The sequence below is a fragment of the Amborella trichopoda genome, chromosome 1 (assembly GCF_054954075.1).
Source record: "Amborella trichopoda isolate Santa Cruz 75 chromosome 1, AtrichopodaSantaCruz75HAP2 v2.0, whole genome shotgun sequence".
Taxonomy (NCBI): Eukaryota; Viridiplantae; Streptophyta; class Magnoliopsida; order Amborellales; family Amborellaceae; genus Amborella; species Amborella trichopoda.
This window is the reverse complement of record NC_142336.1, coordinates 43,903,868-43,919,844: the sequence shown is the minus strand read 5'-3', so window position 1 is coordinate 43,919,844 and position 15,977 is coordinate 43,903,868.

Here is a 15,977-nt window from a genome sequence, read left to right as displayed (position 1 = left end):
TATACACTATTTTTAAAGCTTGACATTCTAATTTTATTGCACAAGAATAATCCAAGGCCGAAATGATGGATTGAAGGTTTTTCAAAGCCATAACCGCAATTTTCTGTGAGTTTTGAAGTAAGGTATTATTTTTTGCCCTATCAAAATATTTTTCCTTTACTATTGGTTAAAAAAATATTTTCCTTTATTTATTGATTTATAGGGAAGTGTCACATGCATGAGGATGCATTCCTACATTTGTGTCTCCGAGGCATAAACCATCCATTCCAAAGATGGATATAAATGGTGGTCCCTTCATACAAGATTAAAACCAATGGCCTTTTATTATATATTAATAATCTCCCTATTATAGATTATATATTTCTTAAAAAATTAGGGCTATGTGAAAGCCGGTGACACATTTCAACCTATTAAATTTCATATCTAATGGCAAAAACTGGTTGTGGCCCCTTTGTATCAAATGTAAATGTATACAATCCCATTGTAAATGTGGCTTTCACATTTTTGGAAAAATCCCATATGTTGTTTCCTTTTTGCAGTACCAAAAAATAACAAGTGAACTTTACGTGCTTTGCACGAGTGCTTGAGAGTATTAGCTTATGAAAATCACTGAACTTCTGTTCAATTTAAAGATTGAAAAATTAACAAATAATTATAGAGGGGCCATGAAGGTCACCGGCAATTGTATAATTTCAAGTCAAATACTTCACAAAAAGTTATCCTCAAAATAAGATTGTAAATCAATAAAATATCCTCAAAATCAAAATAAATTTGTGAACTGATATTGATATAAAATAGATGCTTATAAAATTCTAACGAAATAGTTACATACAAGCACAGGCAATGTCTCTAAATGTAAAGTTACTACTATTATTAATTTTTCTTCCGAGTCAAAACGGTTTCCTATTTTTGTAGTCGTATTTTTCTTGTTTTGTGCATGAATACTCCATGTTAACTTTGAGGTATCCATTTATGTCGATGAGGCGTTTACATAGCTTGATAGATGGCATCGGACCGTAGAGCAGAGGGAATTGGTTGATTAAGCCGGGTTTAGGTCGTTGGTGGATTTTTGTTTTTTGGGTAAATTTTTTAAATTGTTAGTTTTTAATGCGTTAGGTGAGAATGGAAGCCTAGATCTTAGCTGGGGCACAAGGATTGCTACCACCATGACCCCGACCCCAACCCCATTCTCGTTTGGTGGATCTTTGCTTGGGCAAGAACGATCACCTGTTGATGATTGCCTTCACCGAAAGGCAGGACTCTAAGACCAACAGTCCCTACCCTCCTAATAACATTGGCCAAATGACACCCGCACTTTACGACTTGCAGAGGATTCTAGGATTGAATGTGATGAGAGATCCTGCCACAATTGAAAATTGCCAGCCCTATCTATGAGTGGCAGAGAGGTTGTCCCTAGGAAGTCAATTACAAATGGTTGAAGAAAAAAATTGGTATATTACCAAACAATGTTAAACAAATCAACTCAGCCAAAGTACTCGGCCCTTGTTCAAACCAATCTACTTGGGCAAGTTCGAGTAGCTCGCCCAAGTAGAGTTCGAGTTTTAAAAACACAAAATCAACATATAAATTAGAAGATATATAATATATCCTTCACTTTTTATAACACTAAGTGTCGAATAGCGTGATGGGTAGTGCTCATGTATGATACGTCTTTTGTTTAAATCCTTGTTTTCATCTATTGTTTTCTTTTTGTTAAAAGAAATAGGGTAATATAACAATAAATAAATAAATAAATAAATAAATAAATATATATATATATATATATATATATATATATATATATATATATATATATATACATTTTATTCCCGATCTGGCCGGCAGTAACCCCGGACCCGGCTCAGGCAGCCAACAAAAGGTACCTATTAAAAGCAACAGGGTCCCAGCACACAGGTAACCTTACACTAGTGGACGGAGAGTCTTGCTTCGGCCAACCACACCCAAAGGTCACAAACGAGAGTTCCCACTAGTGCTCTGCCTGATCTGCTCAGGGCAATGGCTCTGATACCATTACCAACCAAGATATATTTTGAACAACTATATTCAAGTATTACCATAAAATCTATGATTTATACACAAATTTTACGAGTAAATAAACAACTAAGCAGATAAGCAATAAAGAGGGAGATATATCAATAATGAACCTATGTATCGTTCCTAATTTTTAAACAGAATACTAATTTAACTTGCATAAGGTAAAACAATATACTCACATAAGACACTTGCAATAACTAGAAAAGATCTTCCACTCTTTTGGCCAGTAGCTCGGTAGAGTGTTCAGGTTACAATCACACATTAACAAACTTTACAACCTCTTAAATAGAAACTCGGTGTGGCTAGACACACACCCGATATACAGTAGAAAGAAATAAAGAAATACAGTAGAGTAACAGCAGAGATTAGATAGTAAGATTTCAGAGTAGCGGAAAGTGAATAGTAAACTAGCAGAGAGTGAATAGTAAGATTACTGAGAGAGTAGCAGAGAGTGAATAGTAAAGTAGCAGAGAGTAAATAGTAAGATTACAGAGAGCTGACTGGGTCTATGTGGTTGTAGACAAAGTGAGAAAACTTAGAGAGAACTGAGATATATCTGTGGAAGGGAAAGAAAGATTTTAGAAAGAAGAGATCAGATAGATGGTTGAAGAATACCTGGGAAGTCTGAGATATTAGAGAGAGAGAGTTCTAAGAGAACTTTAAAGAGCAGAGCAGAGAGGGTCGTAGAGTGGAGCTATGCTTGCAGAGAGTGAGATCTGAGAAAGCTTTAAGAGCAGGGAGATATTTGAGAGAGCTGTGAGATCTGAGAGCTTTGAGAGCAGAGAGAGATATTTGAGAGAGCTGTCATATTATTGACTCCTGTTTCGGAGGTGAGATTGGTACCCTTTTCATTTTTATATTATCTGGATCAATGGATTTTCGTATACATACCACCATTTTATGTATACTTGTCTTCCCAGATTGGGAATGTATTCCCAATTATGAGTATAGCCATCAAATATTTGGTAGGACCATTTCATGATCCAAGGTAATGGTATCAGAGCCATAGAATTACTGTGGTGCAATGTAGGATTTAGGACTGTTCTAAAGGTCAAAGACTTGATAAAATTCCCATTAAGATAATCAGATTGGAACTAAAAGTCGTCATGACCTGTACTGCAGACAAATAGCCAGGAAGAGCCGCGAAAAAGGCACAGGGACTGTTTCCGATTGACTCAGTATCCAACTATTATCCTAAATAGAAAATTTTATCAGAACTATATCCAGCAGAACAACGTCTTCATCCAATAGTACACTACGAGTAAAAAATAAAGAGGAAGTAACCATAGATAATATAGAGAGACAAATACATAATTGGAATATTCTTAAAGTTCCTATCACTAATATTTATAAAAAAGGATCTTTGGAATTTAAGTCTAGTTTCGCTATTAAAACAGTAGAACAAAGTATGTCGATAACTAGTAATCAGGAGCTTCAAGTTACTCTCTAATAGACTAATCCAAAATCATAAAGCTAAGGAATATAGATACCTACACATAGGTCTTATACAAATTGCAATTAAACCCTTAACCAAATTAGGACTAAATAACTCAGTCTTGTTATGTCTTAGGGATGATCGCCATAATAATTTACAGATTCCCTTTTAGGAATATTAGAGTCTAGTCTATGTAATGGTCCTCTATATTTCAACTGTTTTCCGAATTTCTCTGTCTCTTTAACAGACCCTAACCTTCTAAAAGTTCTCACTTTAAAATTAAAAACCCAAGGATTTGACATGAATCCTGGATCACAAAATATAGCATTGGTATATAGAATATGCTATAAGGTAATGAACACTTTATGTCCAAATGCCCTGCATGTGGATACTAAGGGACAAACAGTATTTTCCAGACAAATGTAGAAAAATCAAATACAATCATACCCAAATCTATAAGCTGGTCCCAAATAACTTTTCCAGAAACCTGGTCCCTACATAATGAGAACCAACAGTCCAGAGTCCCAGTTAATAGAGAACCTGACCAAATCATTGAATACCCAGATGGAGATATCAAACTACAATTTAATACAAATAGATGCACCGGAATAAATTTATCAGAAGAACCTGTTCGATTACCCTCTAGACAAACTGTGCCTTCAAGACATTCTACATCATCCATACCACAAAAACCTATACTAGATGGGCTAACAAGAACAAATAATAATATCCAAAGACCTGTTTACAGAGCTTATGAACCCCGTTCATCTGATAATGAACCCGCACCTTCTGATCTAGATTTTAATATACCGCACCTTCTGATCTAGATTTTAATATACTTACTCTTCAGAAAGAAAAAAAATTCAGAATAGATATAGAAGAACTTAAGAATGACTTCCTATCGGAAGAAAATAGAGAGATAAGAAATTGGTATTTAGCAGAATTCCTTCAAGAATTGCTTGATGCCTTTCATAAAAGATTTAATAAATTTATAAAGAAAAATAAACAAAACATAGGATTTTTTGATTGGCTAAGACATACCCTGAAAGAAAAAGATATACCAATACCAGATTTTGGTATTAATGCAATAGAAAGCCAATATCAACCCTTTTATACAAATGAAGGGGAAGAAATACAAAGCATCCATCCCCTTGGGAAAAGCCTCCAGTTGAAAGGGGCATTAAAAGAAAAACCAGAAACCAAAGCCTCTCCTTATAAAATAATTCCTAAAAAAACTGAACATCATACTCATAAAATAGATGTAATACCTTACATAATCAAACAAACTAACTATACCAATCTTTGCCTACAAACCATTGGGAAACAAACAACAAGAATTGAAAATATGATAGGAAAATCCCCAAATAAGACTCAAGAGAAAATAAATATAGATAAGAAAAAGGCTGTATTATTTAAACCTCCTCCAGAGCTCAGCAAGGAACAATTTAGCTTGGATGGCATGAAAAAGAAGGAAGATAATAAAGAGTTGATAGGTGAATTAGTAAAAAAGTTAGCCAAGCTAAGCATCAAAGGAAAGGAAAAAGTTACTAAGCAGGAAGCTATGGTATTACAAGAAGAAGAATTAACCAATATAGAGATTCCACAACCCTTGATGTAAATAGAATAGACTACGAAATAAAGATTAGGCCAACTTCCCAAACCAGAATGTACTACCCAAGGCCTACCCCTGTAGACATTCAATTTGAAGAAGATCTAATAACCAGCACAGTATAATATTCAGGAAGGACAATTATCAATTGGAATATAGATGGTATGTTCGAAAATCAAATACTTGATGCTATGAAACATATAACTATGTACGCAACAGCGTGCAAAATAAGTGGAAACAACGATCAGGAAATAGCAAAGGCCATCATCTGTGGCTTTACTGGATGGCTAAGAGGATGGTGGGATTTTCATATAGATGAAAATACAAAAAGAGAGATACTGGGCGCTACAAGGCAATGGACAATAAAAAATGAGTTTGGCTAAGATATAGTTAATAGTGAAAGTGATGCAGTAAATACTCTGATATATACGATTACCCTTCATTTTGTAGGAAGTACTTCACTACTTGATGCTAGGTCAGAAGACCTCCTTTCCAACCTTAGATGCCCAACATTATCTCATTATAAATGGTATAATGATGTATTTTTTTCTCGGCTTCTTTCCAGAGAAGATAGTAAATCAGACCACTGGAAAGAGAAATTCATTGTTGGTTTACCCCATCTTTTTGCCGAGAGAGTCAAAACAAGATTAAAGAATAAACATGGAGGAATAATTCCATATGCTTTATATACATTGGGAGAATTGTCTGCAGAGATATGTGCAGAAGGTCTTGCCCTATGTACAGATTTAAAACTAAAAAAACAGTTAGAAAAACAGAAGATGACCGGCAGGAAAGAATTAGGAGACTTCTGTGAACAATTTGGATATAATACTCTGCCCATGACTAAAGATACGGATAGAAGGAAACATAGGTATAAGAAATACAAATCAAAACCCAATAGAACAATTGTTAAAGACAAATTCTCTAAAAAATTCTCTCCCAAAGATAGATTTAAGAAATACTAAGGGAAGAGAAAAATACATGTCTATTATAACTGTGGAAAGGTAGGACATTTCAAAAATAAATGCCAAATAAAAAAGAAACTAAATACCTTACAAATAGAAGACAATATTAAAAGCCATTTATTTCACATATTACAAATAGATGAAGAATCCTCTGATAATCTATCTGATTCTGACACAGATCATCTGGTTGGAGAAATAGAAGACGAAAATTTAATCCTTAGTAGTTCAGATTCAGATAATGACAGTAGCAATTGCTTCTGTATTATGCTCTCTAAAGAAGAAAATTTAATGATTGATATTATAGATAAAATAACAGATCCTGAAGCTAAGAAAGAAGCCCTAATACAAGACATTAATATAACAAAAGCAAATAAGAAGCCTCCTCCACTTGTTCGCACACAAGAAGATTATAATTTTGCCAAAATCCTAAGGACGGTTGTAGATAAAAATAATATTCAAAGAGAACCATCCATTTCCAAACTAAAGCAAGAAATAAATGAAGTAAAAAACGAATTAATAAGTTTAAAGAATAGGATACGAATTTTAGATCTAGCCTCTAACCATCAAGAAAATAGTCCTGAAAATTATGATGAAGAATTAGAATTTGATAATATCATAAATAAATATAAAAAACCTTTATCCCCTGTGAAGAACCAAAATCTTCAAGCACCATACAAACTGGTAACTATATAAACCTACTCGATAAAGTGGTTACCAAAAAATGGTTTACGCTAGTAAAAATAATAATACATAAGGAATACAGCTTTCAAACCCTAGCGCTAATAGACTCAGGGGCTGATCTAAATTGTATAAGTGAAGGATTAGTTCCCACTAAATATTTCAGTAAAACAACCCAGATCTTGAATACAGCAAATGGAAGTAGACTTATCATAAATTATAAACTTTCTGATACCACAGTATGCAATAATGGGAATTGCTTCGAATTCCCTTTCATCATGGTCAAAGGATTGAGCCAATCCGTAATATTAAGAACTCCATTCCTAAATATGTTATATCCAATAAGAATAGATAGTTCAAGAATTGAAGCCAATATTGAAGGACATAAGGTAAAATTTGAGTTTATTGAAAAACTTAAAGTCCGAGAGGTAAATAACATCAAAGAAACAATTTCTAATAAAGAAAAATTTTTATATCACCTCAAAGAAAAACTAAAATATAAAATAGTTGATGATAAACTATTAACTCCTGAAAATAAAAGTTTGATTGAAAATATTAAAAATAAAATAGAAAGAGAAATTTGTGCTGACTTGCCAAACGCTTTTTGGAATAGAAAAAAGCACATTGTAAGCCTACCTTATGAAGGTGATTTTCATGAAAACAAAATACCAACAAAGGCTAGGCCAATACAAATGACCCGATTATTAGAAATATGTAAAAAAGAAATTGATGATCTGCTGTAGAAAAATCTTATCAGAAAAAGCTCTTCTCCTTGGAGTTGTTCAGCATTCTATGTGGAGAAAGCATCAGAAAAGGAAAGAGGGGTTCCTCGCCTAGTAATAAACTATAAACCTCTCAATAAAGTGTTACGATGGATAAGGTATCGTATTCCCAATAAAAAGGATCTGCTGGATAGACTAGTAAATGCTTGTATATTTTCTAAATTTGATCTGAAGCCTGGATACTGGCAAATCCAGATTGCAGAAAGGATAAATACAAAACTGCCTTCAATGTCCCCTTTGGACAATATGAATGGAACGTAATGCCCTTTGGGCTGAAAATCCTCCATCAGAATTCCAAAATATTATGAATGATATTTTTAATCCTTATATGAAATTCATGATAGTTTATATTGATGATGTCTTAATATTTTATGAAAGTATTGAGCAGCATTTCAAACATTTAAATATTTTTATCAAAGCAATAAAAGCGGCAGGACTGGTGGTCTCAGCTAGAAAGATTAGCCTTTGCCAAACTAAAATACTATTTTTAGGACATAATATCTTCCAAGGCAGTATAATCCCTATTGATAGGGCCATTGAATTCTCTGATAAATTCCTAGATGTTATTCTAGACAAAACTGAGCTTCAACAATTTCTGGGGTGCCTTAATTATATTGCAGATTTTTATAAAAATTTGGCCATTGATGCTAAACCTTTATTTCAATGGTTAAAAACGAATCCACCAAAGTGGACAGATGAGCATACTCTGGCCGTAAAGAAAATAAAAATAAAAGCCAAAGAACTACCTTGTCTTACACTCTCAAATCCTATTGCTTTTAAAATAATCGTGTGTGATGCCTCTGAAATAGGATTGGGAGGAATACTGAAACAAAAGCTTTCAAATAAAGAAGAATTGGTTTGTTTTACTTCCCGTATATGGAACCAGACACAGCAAAACTACTCCACGGTTAAAAAAGAGCTTTTAGCTATTGTTCACTGTGTTACCAAGTTTCAAAGTAATTTACTCAATCAAAAGTTTCTTATACGAACGGATTGCAAAGCAGCCAAGGATATCCTCCATAAAGATATTAAAAACCTTGTCTCTAAACAAATTTTTGTAAGATGGCAAGGCATTTTATCCTCTTTTGAATTTGATATTGAACATATTAAAGGAAATACAAATTATCTACGTGACTTTTTAACCCTTGAGTTTTTGCAGAGGGGACATGAGAGAGGATAGGAGAATAATATCAAACAAGAGAAAGGGGAAAATGGACATAGTTCCAGTATTAGAAAAAACCCTAATGACCTCACCACAAATCAGCTAGTTAGAAAGCAGACGCAAGAAATAACTTTCTCACCTGAGGCAATGCCAATATCCAATAGCTCGGGTGGAGAAAGGACGAGGTTCATAGAAACCTCCTTTATAGCTACAATAATAATAGAGGATATTCATTAAAATAAAGATCCATATGAAATAGCAAATATTTATCTGAATAATCACCTCCATCCATCCAATAATGACAAAACCCAAGAATCGTTCTAAGCCATGCTTTTAGAAACATGATCGTCCATTTCTATAGAAAAAATACTAATATAATTGCCTACTCCAAGTTTCAAATACAAAAAATAATATCATATGAGGAGTGGGGCATGGACCCAATAAAACTCAGAAGGTTACAGACTGAAGGCTTTAATAATAAATATTTCAGATATTCTAATTATATAAAAGCATGGCATGAGGTCTTTTATTTCCAAAATAACAATAACTCACATACATGGTTCCTTCAAATAAAGATACCGTTAATAGGGGAATTCCCCAATTGGTTCAAAAATTGGTTCCAACTTTGGGGATCAGGGACAGAAATATTGCCCCCAAAGATACAGGCTTCTCAAATAAAATTTATTGAATATAATAATAATAATACAAAAATAGATATACATATGTACTTTATGGCCCTATACCAGATACCTTGGATCATGAAATGGTCCTACCAAATATCTCATGACTATACTCAATTTGGGAAGACAAGTATACATAAAATGGTGGGATGTATACGAAAATAAAGCCCTTGATCCAGATAATATAAAAATGAAAAGGGTACCAATCTCACCTCCCGAGGAGTCAATAATATGTCAGACTATATAAACAAGATGAATATATAGATATATATATATATATAATTCACCTCGTCTTTTGACTGTGTTATATTATGTCATAATGTTAAGACTTAAAGAGTATTTTGTCGCATTGTGTTTTGTTCACACATGTGGCGTGTTTGGCATATGTGAAGTTATAGGATTTTGAGAATTTATTTGATTTAAAATATTATTATACACATATGATTCATGACATGTGTGTTCATTTTATGTGGCATTATCTTATGGGCTTGACTCATGTGAAACTGTAATATTGTTGAAATCCTATTGGTGGTGTCATAAGATATTTTATTCACATGTGTGGATGTCTCATATTACCTTTATTCCCATGCCCTTTCATTCTTAATAAGTCTCACAAATTATTGAAAAACCAAGGGCATAATTATAAACATGAATTTGAACCAATGTTCACAAAATCGAACCGGAATGGTCAACCTGACTTGGGCCTAGAAGTGGTTTAACCGGCCTAACCGGTAAACCAGCTGATTCAATCGTTCTATCCGGGCAAGTTCTGGACGCTCAAAAAAGTGTTAAAAAAATACAAAAAAAAAAAAATCTACTAAAATATGAAAAGCATATAAAGAATTATTAAAACAAAACACATTCAAATGAAGTTGAAAAATAATGAAAAAAATGGATTTTAACCCATTTATATTTTTCAATGCCTATTTTTTAAAATTTTAAAAAATATGGGAAAATATAAAAGAGTACTAATGACCAAAACAATTTTTAATATTTATCATAATTTAAATAATATTTAAAAATGCATTACAAATCAAATTCCTTATTTTAAAGAATTTATATACATTTTAAAATTATTTTTTTAAAAAATATAGGTTGATCACCCTAATCGCCCAAAATTGGAACCAGACAGTGGCTGGTTATGATCTAACCGGGTGGTTAGCGGTTAGATTGGGCAATTTTACGAACAATGATTTGGACTTAATGAGAAATAAAACATGGAGCTATGGGCCTTAAGGTAAAATGACTGTAGCCAAGTTTTAATGGTGTGAAGGGTGTCAAAATCTTATCCATTGAACTTGGTGATAAGATATGAGTGAGTTGCATGGATAAATGCGTCTCATGTGCCATAGATCATAGGGCATCAAGGATCAAGATCAAATACACACTTACGATCTAGTATAAAAGTAACGTATGGAATCATTTCACACCCTAAATTGAAGATTTATTTCAAAAAGAGAGAGAGAGAGAGAGAGAGAGAGAGAGAGAGAGAGAGAGAGAGAGAGAGAGAGAGTCCCTCCTTAAGTTCAACGTTGCCATCATGGCCATTTGAGATCCATGTCCCACATTGGTTATCTCCTTCCTTGTGCTTTGAATTCATATCCTTCCATGGTGTGGTCTTTCATGAGCCCATATTATTGTATCTTCAAAGTATTGATTTATGTTCTTCCATTTGATTTCCCACTTCTTTTAGATCATTAAAGTTTTGTAATTTTTGATTTACAGTAGCTTTCTTCTTCCATTTATCATAAATATTTCGTTTTTAAAGAATCTCAAAGCAATAGTATAGTCTATACACATGGTATGTGTAGACTCTCTTGATTACTCCATAATCTTGAGTAGTTTCACCTTGAGTTTCTTGATCAATTGTTTTTGGAATTTCCATTGAGAATATACATCTAATCAGAGGTTTATGAATTCATATTTGAGCATACGAGATAATATCGTGAGCCCCCGTTTGCATAATGACAATTTTTGTGGTCCCTCTTGGATCATATTTAGTTTCACTATATCTTCTTTTTTTAGTATGGTATCTCTCTCAAAATTCGAAATTTTTTTTTGATACATGTATTTCTCGTGATTTGATCCCCATTAAGTGATATAAAATGATCATATGCTTCCCATGTTGAATTGATCCCATGAAGTTATTATTATCACTTGTGCCTTAGACAATGGGACAAAATTAAGTCATCAAAAGGCCTGATCGTGGCTCGGGCACAGCGGATTAAAACCATGGCTTTCCCCATGTTTGTTTGCATATTAATTGATGTATTTATAGTTGTTGATTGATTCATGATTAATTGTATCGAATATGTTATATGAAAATTCAGATTGTTTTATGATCTTGTAGTATATGCTTTAAAGCTATGCTATATTATTTATGTGAATTGAACCATCACTGGATTATCATGATCAAGTATATGATGTGTATAAACATCACGGAATATGATGAGGATGTAGATTGAAGAAGAAATTATCTTGTAATTTCGATAAAAAGAAGAAATTTGAGTATATATGTTATGTAATATGTTGTAGAGATAAATATTACAAGTATTTGGACATTGTATTGAGTGTAATTTTATTTTTAAGTAAGTGTTTTGTAAGGGACCTATTAAAGAATAAGTTTCGATTATTCAATATATGTATAAGTCTAGCTTATAGGCTAAAATTAATTCTCTATGATATTTATGAAGGTTTAGTCAATTTTAAACATCATGTTTTTCAAAATAATATATATTTTTTTAAGTTGTATTTCTAGCCCCTAGGTCTTACACCACCTACAATCCCTTTCTCTGATGATGGTTTTGATGTATCTAGAACCTCACGTATTCCTCCTACAGATGGTCCAGATGTAGAACACTCAACTACTGTTGAACCACTTCAGGCACCTGCACCAGCAGCTCCTATACGGACACCTTCTGTCTGTCGTAGTAATAGTATATTTGTCTTACCTGTTCGTTTTATTGATTATGAGACTTTTTTACTAAACAATTAAGCCTTTATTGCTTCTATTCATTCTTACTCTGAGCCACAGACTTATGAGGAAACTACCACACAGCATGAGTGACATCATGCCATGGTAGTAGAGTAACCTTCCTTGATAGAATGCATGCTTGGGATCTTGTCTATCTTCCTTAAGATAAAAGTGTTATTGGCTGCCGGTGGGTGCACAAAATCAAAACTAAAGCCCATGGCAGTATCGAGCGTTATAAGGTACGGCTTGTGGAGGAAGATTATAATCAACAATTTGGAATTGATTTTACTGGAACCATTCATATTACCCACATGACTACAATTTGCACTCTAATTTATGTGGCTTTTGCAAGCCAATGGTGGTTATATCAACTCAAAGTCAAAAATGCATTTTTTTTAATAGAGATCTTGCGGAAGAAGTTTGTATGAAGTTATTTCCGAAGGATTCAAATCCTGACAATAAAGTCTGTCAACTGTGGCATGCACTCTATGGGCTTAAACAAAGACCTCGTGCTTAGTTTTGTTGTTGTCTCCGCAGGTTTTCAACAGAGCTATTGCGACCCTACCATGTTTGTCTTAGTCACACCCAAAGGACGTGTAACTCTCTTACTCTATTTTGATGATTATATCTGGTGACGATGAGGCCACTATTCATCTGATCAAGCGACAACTTAGTCAGCTTCTCGGGATGACTGATTTGGGATTCATAAAATATTTTTTGGGCCTAAAAGTTGCTTATTCTTCTCGTGGGTATTTTCTATCTCAACTTATGTACGCCTTAGATATTGTTTCTCAAGCTCGTTTGGATGATGATAAAAAGCATGTTGATACATCTATTGAACCAAATTTCAAACTTTATTCTACAGATGATGAACTCCTTCGTAATCCTACATTCTCTAACAAATTATTGGAGGCTTGATTCATCTTAATTTCTCTCGGTCGCGCAAACTGTTGGAAGCTTGATTCTTGAGTGCTCGTTGTTTTGTACACTAGGCGGTCGTTTCACGTATTATTCATTATGTTCGAGACACGCTTGATCATGCTCTGTTGTTCTCTTCATCTTCCACTCTTGAGTTTCGTGCTTACAGTGATTTTGATTTTATAGGGACACTACCGATCAGAAGTCCACTACAGGTATTTGTACCCTTCTTGGTGACTCCCTTATTTCTTGGAAGAGCAAGAAGTAAAAACGTATTGTTGAGTCCACAATTAAAACTAGGTATCGAGCCATGGCTCAAACAACGACAAAGGTTGTCTGGCTTCGCTAGTTCTTAGCTGACTTGGGTGTTAAACCTTCTACTTCTAGTCCCTTATAATGTGATAACAAAAGTGCCATTTATATTACTAAGAATCTATATTTTCATGAGCGCACCAAGCGTATTGAACTAGATTGTCATTTTGTTCGACAGGAATATTTAGTTAGGACAATCTCTTTGCCATATATCTTTTCCGCACAATTTGCTGATTTTTTTTATGAAATCCGATAATGCTCATCATTTCTCAAGCCTTGTTTTCAAACTCCCGACCATTACGGGTTTGAGGGGGAGTGTAAAATTATATATACTTTATTTACTTATTTTGTAGATAGGATAATTTTTTTTTTTATCAAGCAAGCTGTAATAGGATATTTCTTAGCCTTTTTATATATCATACATGCTGTATAATTTTTTTTCCTTTTTTGTATACCACCTCTGTATACATATATGGGGTTTTCTCCCACACATTTAATACTAAAAAATAGAGATTTCTCTGATTTCTCACAAGATAAACCTTTCTTAAGAATCACACTCTGACTAAATTGGTTAGTAGTAGACTCTAGCAATATTACATCTCAAGTTCAATATTTACCCTTGAACCATTAATGCAGCTATTCATGTGTAAGAGATAATGTCAAGTAGCAAATAATACATTGCACGATGAAATTTATGCTCATTTCCATCATTGTACTTTTCATGCATGCTTACTGTAACAATTTGTATTTTTATATGGTAAATTGTTTTATGTGGGTATGTAACCAAGTTGGACAGTGGAGATTGAAGTATCAATTGTATATTCATGGCCTTTTTTTTATCTTCTTTTCGTACCCAATATATCTCCAGTTTGGACTTTGAAGATCTAATGCGACAACAACTTTGGATTGAAATCATGAAGAATTTTTTTGTACTCTTAACTCCAAACCATTAAGTTCTGAAATGAACTTCGGATATTGAGTTTAGACTTTAAAGATCCAAAGCTAGGACTTTCGAGAGATGACATCAGATCGTGAAGATCCAAAATCAATATTTTTGATGTCATTTTGGACCTTAAAAAAATTCTTGGGTTTGGACCTTGTGGATCCGAAGTCTGCACTTTTGATTTAACTTCAGGTCTTGAAGATCTGAAGTATGGAATTTCCTTGCCACTTTTGAACTTGAAGGTCTAAAGTAGGTTCACTATGGAAAAAATGTAAAACAAGGAGTAAAAATAGACATTTTTAGGGGGGAAATAATAATAACGGATATCCAGGAAAGTATGAGCATGAATTTTGTCCATTATGTGAAAACACTCAAGGTGTGCCATGTATTGTGTCTTTTTAATACCTAATCATCATACAAAATTCATAAAACCATTTAATCATTTCTAAAATTTTAAGAAAGAAAGTTTAGGGCAATACTTGAAACCAAGAAACATAATATGCATAGGCCTTTCATAATCAAAGAAGGGGAATGGTGTATATATATATGATTTTTCACTATCCATTCTAATATGTGAAAAAATCTCAAAACCGATTCATAGGAGAATGGAGTAGGATATGTCTAAAGTCTCAAATAAAATGGACTTAATTTTTGGATTGGTTTTAGGTTTCTTAGTTGATAGGGGTGTTTCCTATTTCTTTAGGCTTCATTACTAACTAATTTATTATTATCTAGAAGTTAGTTTTCAAGTAGTTTTTTAGCTTATTTTTGCATGTTTTTCCATGTTTTATGTGCCTTATCCATGCTTTTTCCATGCTTCTTTGTGCTTGCTCATGCAATCTTGTTAGAACAGGGCTTTTCTAAGGGGCATTCTATTTGGGCATGTCCTGTAGTATAACAGCCCATGAATTCTCCAGGGTGACTCCGATGAGCCAAGCGCCATTTATGTCATCAGATCTCCATTTTTTTGGGAGATGCTGCTGAAATTTTGCTAGCTTTGGTCAAGCTTTCTTCTTTTGTAATGTCAATAGTATAATATAATCATACTTATGTCACTTCCATTGCATTTTGTAGACAATATTCCTTGTTGAAAGAATCTTCCTAAGCCTGAGGAGGTCAAGGTCAACAAATTTACTAGGGTTAGTCTTGCAAGGGGCCAGCCTATTCGACTTACTAACCCTACCTTTAAGCTGTTGAGTCACTTTTGTAAGTGATGGAACCCGGTTTCATCTTCTTGAGACTGAAGATAAGGAATATGTAATTCAAGATGATGGAGTAGTCATGTTTCAATTTCTTCTTCGTGATTATGACACCAGCTTGAATCGTCTTATCCTTGGAAGAGAATGATGAATACCCAAGGGCTAGCATGGTCCTCACACAGGCTTTGGATACAGGGTGAGCACCAGTATCTAAGAGGTTATAGTTCTTGGACTTTTGACATGCTTCATCTTAATGAGGAGCGGC